Source organism: Oryctolagus cuniculus, chromosome 2, assembly GCF_051225735.1.
Source record: "Oryctolagus cuniculus isolate XC-2025 breed Fujian yellow rabbit chromosome 2, ASM5122573v1, whole genome shotgun sequence".
Classification (NCBI taxonomy): domain Eukaryota; kingdom Metazoa; phylum Chordata; class Mammalia; order Lagomorpha; family Leporidae; genus Oryctolagus; species Oryctolagus cuniculus.
Genome location: NC_142868.1, coordinates 99,089,891 through 99,095,580, shown reverse-complemented (window position 1 = coordinate 99,095,580; position 5,690 = coordinate 99,089,891). Strand labels below are relative to the sequence as shown.

General features: G+C 44.5%; 1 non-coding gene across 1 annotated transcript; it reads right to left on the bottom strand.

Annotated features, from left to right (window-relative positions):
* Positions 1-5,283: 5,283 nt before the first annotated feature.
* Positions 5,284-5,390, bottom strand: LOC149127933 (U6 spliceosomal RNA). The gene has a single exon (XR_016230691.1). It is a non-coding gene; the product is annotated as a U6 spliceosomal RNA (small nuclear RNA).
* Between the last annotated feature and the right edge of the window lie 300 nt (positions 5,391-5,690).

Below are 5,690 nucleotides of genomic sequence, written 5' to 3'. Positions count from 1 at the left end.
TGGGTGAATGTTAAAAGGCAAGGGAAATGTGTGATTAGTTATACGTATACCAGTTCTCATTTAAATGTCATTGTAAAATGGTAATTAAACAAGATTTTAAAAGAGATATTTTTTCTGCCTTTAAAATGGTGGGAGAATCCTCTAGCCAAGGAAGGTGGGCATCTTCCAGAGCAGGATTGGGGAATGGGAAGCCCTCAGACCACATATAGCCCATCTAGTCATTTGGTGTGGCCCTGCCAAGGCAACCACAGGAGGGACTTGAAAGTCAATAAATCTACAGCAGATTAATTTTTACATTGCTAATTATTCATGGCTTATGAATTATACATATACAAATGGCCCATGGCAAAAAAAAAAAGTTTCCCCACTCCTGTGAGGCTGATAAAGGGAATAAATTCTGTAAAATCTCTGGGAGGAAATGCAGCCATACCCTTGCTTAGATACTAAACACATGAGGTCTTTATTGGACTCCTACCTAACCACAAGGAAATCAATGTATTTCTTCAAGGCATTCAGTTTGCAGTAACTGGTGACAGCAGCAGTAGAGAACTCATGAAGTGCAGGAGTGTCCTGGGCACTGATAATGACCATCTAGTGCCAGCAGTGCTCCCCAATCACTGCCATAAATGAAAAGGCCCTCCAAGATTTTTCCATATCACTGAGGTAGTGTGACACCAATCCCAGAGGAGGTTCATTGAATTCATGAACAGTGAGTTGTCAGAAAAACTAAGTATAGGGGCCGGCACTGTGGCATAGTGGGTAAAGCTGTCTCCAGTGGTGCCAGCATCCCATATAGGTGCTGGTTCGAGACCCAGATGCTCCTCTTCTGATCCGGCTCTCTGCTATGGCCTGGGAAAAGCAGTAGAAGATGGCCCAGGTCCTTGGGCCCCTGTACCCACATGGGAGACCTGGAAGAAGCTCCTGGCTCCTGGCTTTGGATCAGCACAGCTCTAGCTGTCGTGGCCAACTGGTGAGTGAACCATCAGACAGAAGACCACTCTCTCTCTCTCTGCCTCTCCTCTCTGTGTAACTCTGACTTTCAAATAAACAAATAAATCTTCAAGAAAAGAAAACTAAGTATAGGGGCCAATGCTGTGGTGCATAGTTAAAGCCTCAGGCTGCAGTACTGGCATCCCATATGGGCACCGGTTCGAGTCCCAGCTGTTCCATTTCTGATCCAACTCTCTGCTAATATACCTGGGAAAGCAACAGAGGATAACCCAAATCCTTGGGCCCCTGCACCCATGTGGGAGACCTGGAAGAAGCTCCTGGCTCCTGGCTTTGGATTGGATCAGGTCCTGCCATTGCAGCCATTTGGGGAGTGAACCAGCAGATGGAAGACCTCTCTGTGTCTCTACCTCTCTCTGTAATTCTGTCTTTCAAATAAAATAAAATAAATCTTTTTAAAAAAGAAAAATTAAGTATAAAATAATTGTTTCTAAGATAGAAATTAAAGATTTGGGGCTGGCACAGTTGTGACATAGTGGGTTAAGCTACCACTTATGATGTTCTCATTCCATATGGGCAACAGTTTGTATTCCAGCTGCTCCACTTCCAACCCACCTTTCTACTGATATGCTGTGGGAAGCAGAAAAAGATGGCTCACTCCACTGATATGGGAGACCTGGATGAAGTGCCTAGTTCCTGGCTTCATCCTGGCCCAGCCCTGGCCATTGTGGCCTTTTGGGAAGTAAACCAATAGATGGAAGACCTCTCTACCTGGGTCTCCTCTCTTTGAAATTCTTTATTTCCAATAAATAAATAAATAAATCCATCTTTGCAAAAGAAATTAAAGGTTTTTTGATTAACATGAAAATTTATGTCTGATACATATGTAGGTCTTATTTTTTATCATAAATAAACTTGCCAGTAGAAATCATTTCCACTGTTATTTATACTTTTCAGTAAAAACTGTGCATAAAGCAATTTTATCTCCAACTTTCTGATGAATCTTTTCAAATATCTCCCTGTGCAATTCTACTGTAAAATAAGATTCAAAAACCAGAGTTAACTGAAAGGTTGGGGGATTAATAAATCTCCAAGACATTCACAAGAAGCTGTAGTGCTTGTTGCCAGAAACCCATTTCCTCTTTATTTATCTACTTGTATAGAGGTCTCTTGCAGGTTGATAAAAGGCTTCTCTCTGATTCACCTCTACATGCCTCAAAAGGTCTGGCACAGGGAAAACACTAAGGAGAGATGTACTCAATGAATTAACAAATAAATAATACTTTTTTAAAAAGATTTCTTTTTAAAATTTTTTTTGACAGGCAGAGTTAGACAGTGAGAGAGAGAGACAGTGAGAAAGGTCTTCCCTCCATTGGTTCACCCCCCAAATGGACGCTACGGCTGGTGTGCTGCTCCAATCCAAAACCAGGAGCCAGGTACTTCCCACTAGTCTCCCATGCAGATGCAGGGCCCAAGCACCTGGGCCATCCTCCACTGCCCTCCCGGGCCACAGCAGAGAGCTGGACTGGAAGAGAAGCAACTGGGACAGAATCTGGTGCCCCAGCCGGGACTAGAACCCGGAGTGCTGGTGCCACAGGCAGAGGATTAGCCTAGTGAGCTGTGGGGCCGACCTAAAGATTTATTTTATTTATTTAAAAGACAAAGTTACAGAGGGAGGTAGAGACAGAGAGAGGTCTTCCATCTGCTGGTTCACTCCCCAGGTGGCCACAATAGCTGGAGCTGCACTGATCCAAAGCTAGGAGCCAGGAGCTTCTTCTGGATCTCCCATGTGGGTGCAGGTGCCCAAGCACTTGGACCATCTTCTACTGCTTTCCCAGGCCATACCAGAGAGCTGGATGGAAAGAGGAGCAGCCAGGACTAAAACTGGCACCCATATGGGATGCTGTCACTGCAGGTGGAGGATTAACCCACTGTGCTATAGCGCTGGCCCAATACTACTTCTTGAAGTAGTATTCTCACAGGGTCCTCCTAAACACAAGAGGTCTAGTTCCTCCCTTGAGTCCCCTTCTCTTGTCCTGCAAAAGGAAACCAGTTTCCTCAACACTGTTATAATCATTAAACACAGGCAAATTTCTTCCTTAGAGGAAAGTTACTGTCTCTTTCAAAAAGTAACTCCTCAGGATAGATGCTCCCAAGTCTCACAGTGGTAAGTTTTGTGATGTTGATGATCACAAGAGCAGACCCAATGGGAATCTGCAAATGCACAATGAGAGAAGCACCAAGACCACTCCCCAAAGCCCAAGTCCTCTCTTGAATGAATGTCCCCCAGCTTTTGTTTCTGTATCTATGGTAAGTCCTTCCCTGGGCTATTGGGAGAGATGTGGTTTGGAGCAGTAACCTTACCTCCTATGCTGGCTACACAAGTAAACTCTTCTTCAGCAAAACTTGGGCCTTGACTGGCGCCGTGGCTCACTAGGCTAATCCTCCACCTGTGGCGCCGGCACACCGGGTTCTAGTCCTGATTGGGGAGCCAGATTCTGTCCCGGTTGCTCCTCTTCCACTCCAGCTCTCTGCTGTCACCCAGGAGTGCAGTGCAGGATGGCCCAAGTGCTTGGACCCTGCACCCGCATGGGAGACCAGGAGAAGCACCTGGCTCCTGGCTTCAGATTGGCGCAGCCAGCCATAGCAGCCATGTGGGGACTGAACCAATGGAAAAGGAAGACCTTTCCCTCTGTCTCTCTCTCTCTCTGTGTCCACTCTGCCTGTCAAAAACAAACAAACAAAAACCAACTTGGGCCTTTATTCAGTCCATATGACTTAGACATTGAATGCTTTATTTGTAAGATAGGCAACTTGAAAAAGCATTTTCTACTAAGTAATGTATTTGTGTTATATTTTATTTTATTTTATTTTATTTTAGACTTATTTATTGAGGCTGGTGCTGTGGCATAGTGGTAAAGACATTGCCTGCAGTGCTGGCATCCCATATGGGCAGCAGTTTGAGTCCCAGCTGCTCTACTTACAATCCCTCTCCTTGCTAATCTGCTTTAGAAAGCAGAAGACAGTGCAAGTCCTTGGGCCCCTGCACCATTGTGGCCAATTGGAGAGTGAGCCAGTGGATGGAAAATCTCTCCCTCCATCTCTCCCTCTCTCTGTAACTGCCTTTCAAATAAATAAATCTTAAACAAAAGGCATATGCCACAATGCCAGCCTCTGCATTTTTTTTTTTACAGGCAGAGTGGACAGTGAGAGAGAGACAGAGAGAAAGGTCTTCCTTTGCCATTGGTTCACCCTCCAATGGCCACCACAGCTGGTGCGCTGCGGCCGGCGCACTGCGCTGATCTGAAGGCAGGAGCCAGGTGCTTCTCCTGGTCTCCCATGGGGTGCAGGGACTCAAGCACCTGGGCCATCCTCCACTGCACTCCCGGGCCATAGCAGAGAGCTGGACTGAAAGAGGAGCAACTGGGACAGAATCCAGTGCCCTGACCAGGACTAGAACCCGGTGTGCCGGTGCCGCTAGGTGGAGGATTAGCCTATTGAGCTGCAGTGCCGGCCCTCTGCATTTTATTTTAAAAGTTCTAAAATGAATTAGACTTCCTGCTAAAGGAACATTTTTACAAGTTTCCCTGGGGGATCAGCATCGTGACATAGCATACAAAGACACCTCATATGAGTGTCTTGGCTGCTCCACTTCTTTTTTTATTTTTTAATATTTATTTATTTATTTATGTGAAAGGCAGAGTTATAGAGAGGCAGAGAGAGAGAGAGAGAGAGAGAGGTATTCCATTTGCTGGTTCACTCCCCATATGGTGCAACGGCTAGAGGTGCACAGAATCTGAAGCCAGTAGCCAGGAGCTTCTTCCAGGTCTCCTACATGGGTGCAGGGGCCCAAGCACTTTGGTATCTTCCACTGCTTTCCCAGGCTATAGCAGAAGGCTGGATCAGAAGTGGGGCAGCCAGGACTCTAACCAGCACCCAAATGGGATGCCGGCACCACAGGCAGGGGCTTTGCCTGCTATGCCACAGTGCCAGCCCCAGCTGCTTCACTTCTAATCCAGATCCTTGCTAATGGCCTGGGAAAAGCAGCAGATGATGGCCCAAGTGCCATCTGCACTCATTGGGGCCATTTGGGGACTGAACCAGCAGGTGGAAAATCAATCTCTCCCTCTCTCCCTCTCTCTCCCTCTTTCTCTCTCTCATTCTGCTCTTCAAATCAATGAATGACTCTTCAATAAATAAACAAACAAATAAATAAATCTTTTAAAGAAAGAGTTTTCCTGAAGTCATTATTATATGAGAACATTCACAGTTCAGCTGTATTGATTTCAGTTGTTGATTTTTACTTATGGGTTCATAGACCTTCTTTTTTTTTTTTTTTTTTTGGAACGCTTCACGAATTTGCGTGTCATCCTTGCACAGGGGCCATGCTAATCTTCTCTGTATCGTTCCAATTTTAGTATATGTGCTGCCGAAGCGAGCACCATAGACCTTCTAATATTCCCAAATACTTGCATCTGATCCACTTATAATTAGACACTTTATGAAAGAGTGGACTAATGCTATTAAAAGATTATAACAATGTCATTTTTTCATCCTTTTGGAAATACAAATAAAATGCAAAGAGAAAAATAAAAAAACAAAAACAAATAATATATGTAATATATATGTATATTTAACTAGATTATCATGATTGTTCTATAATTATGTCAATAACAAGTTATTAAATTTCTAATGCTTCTTTCTAAACCTTTGAAGTTCTTCAAACACATCAGGAACATATA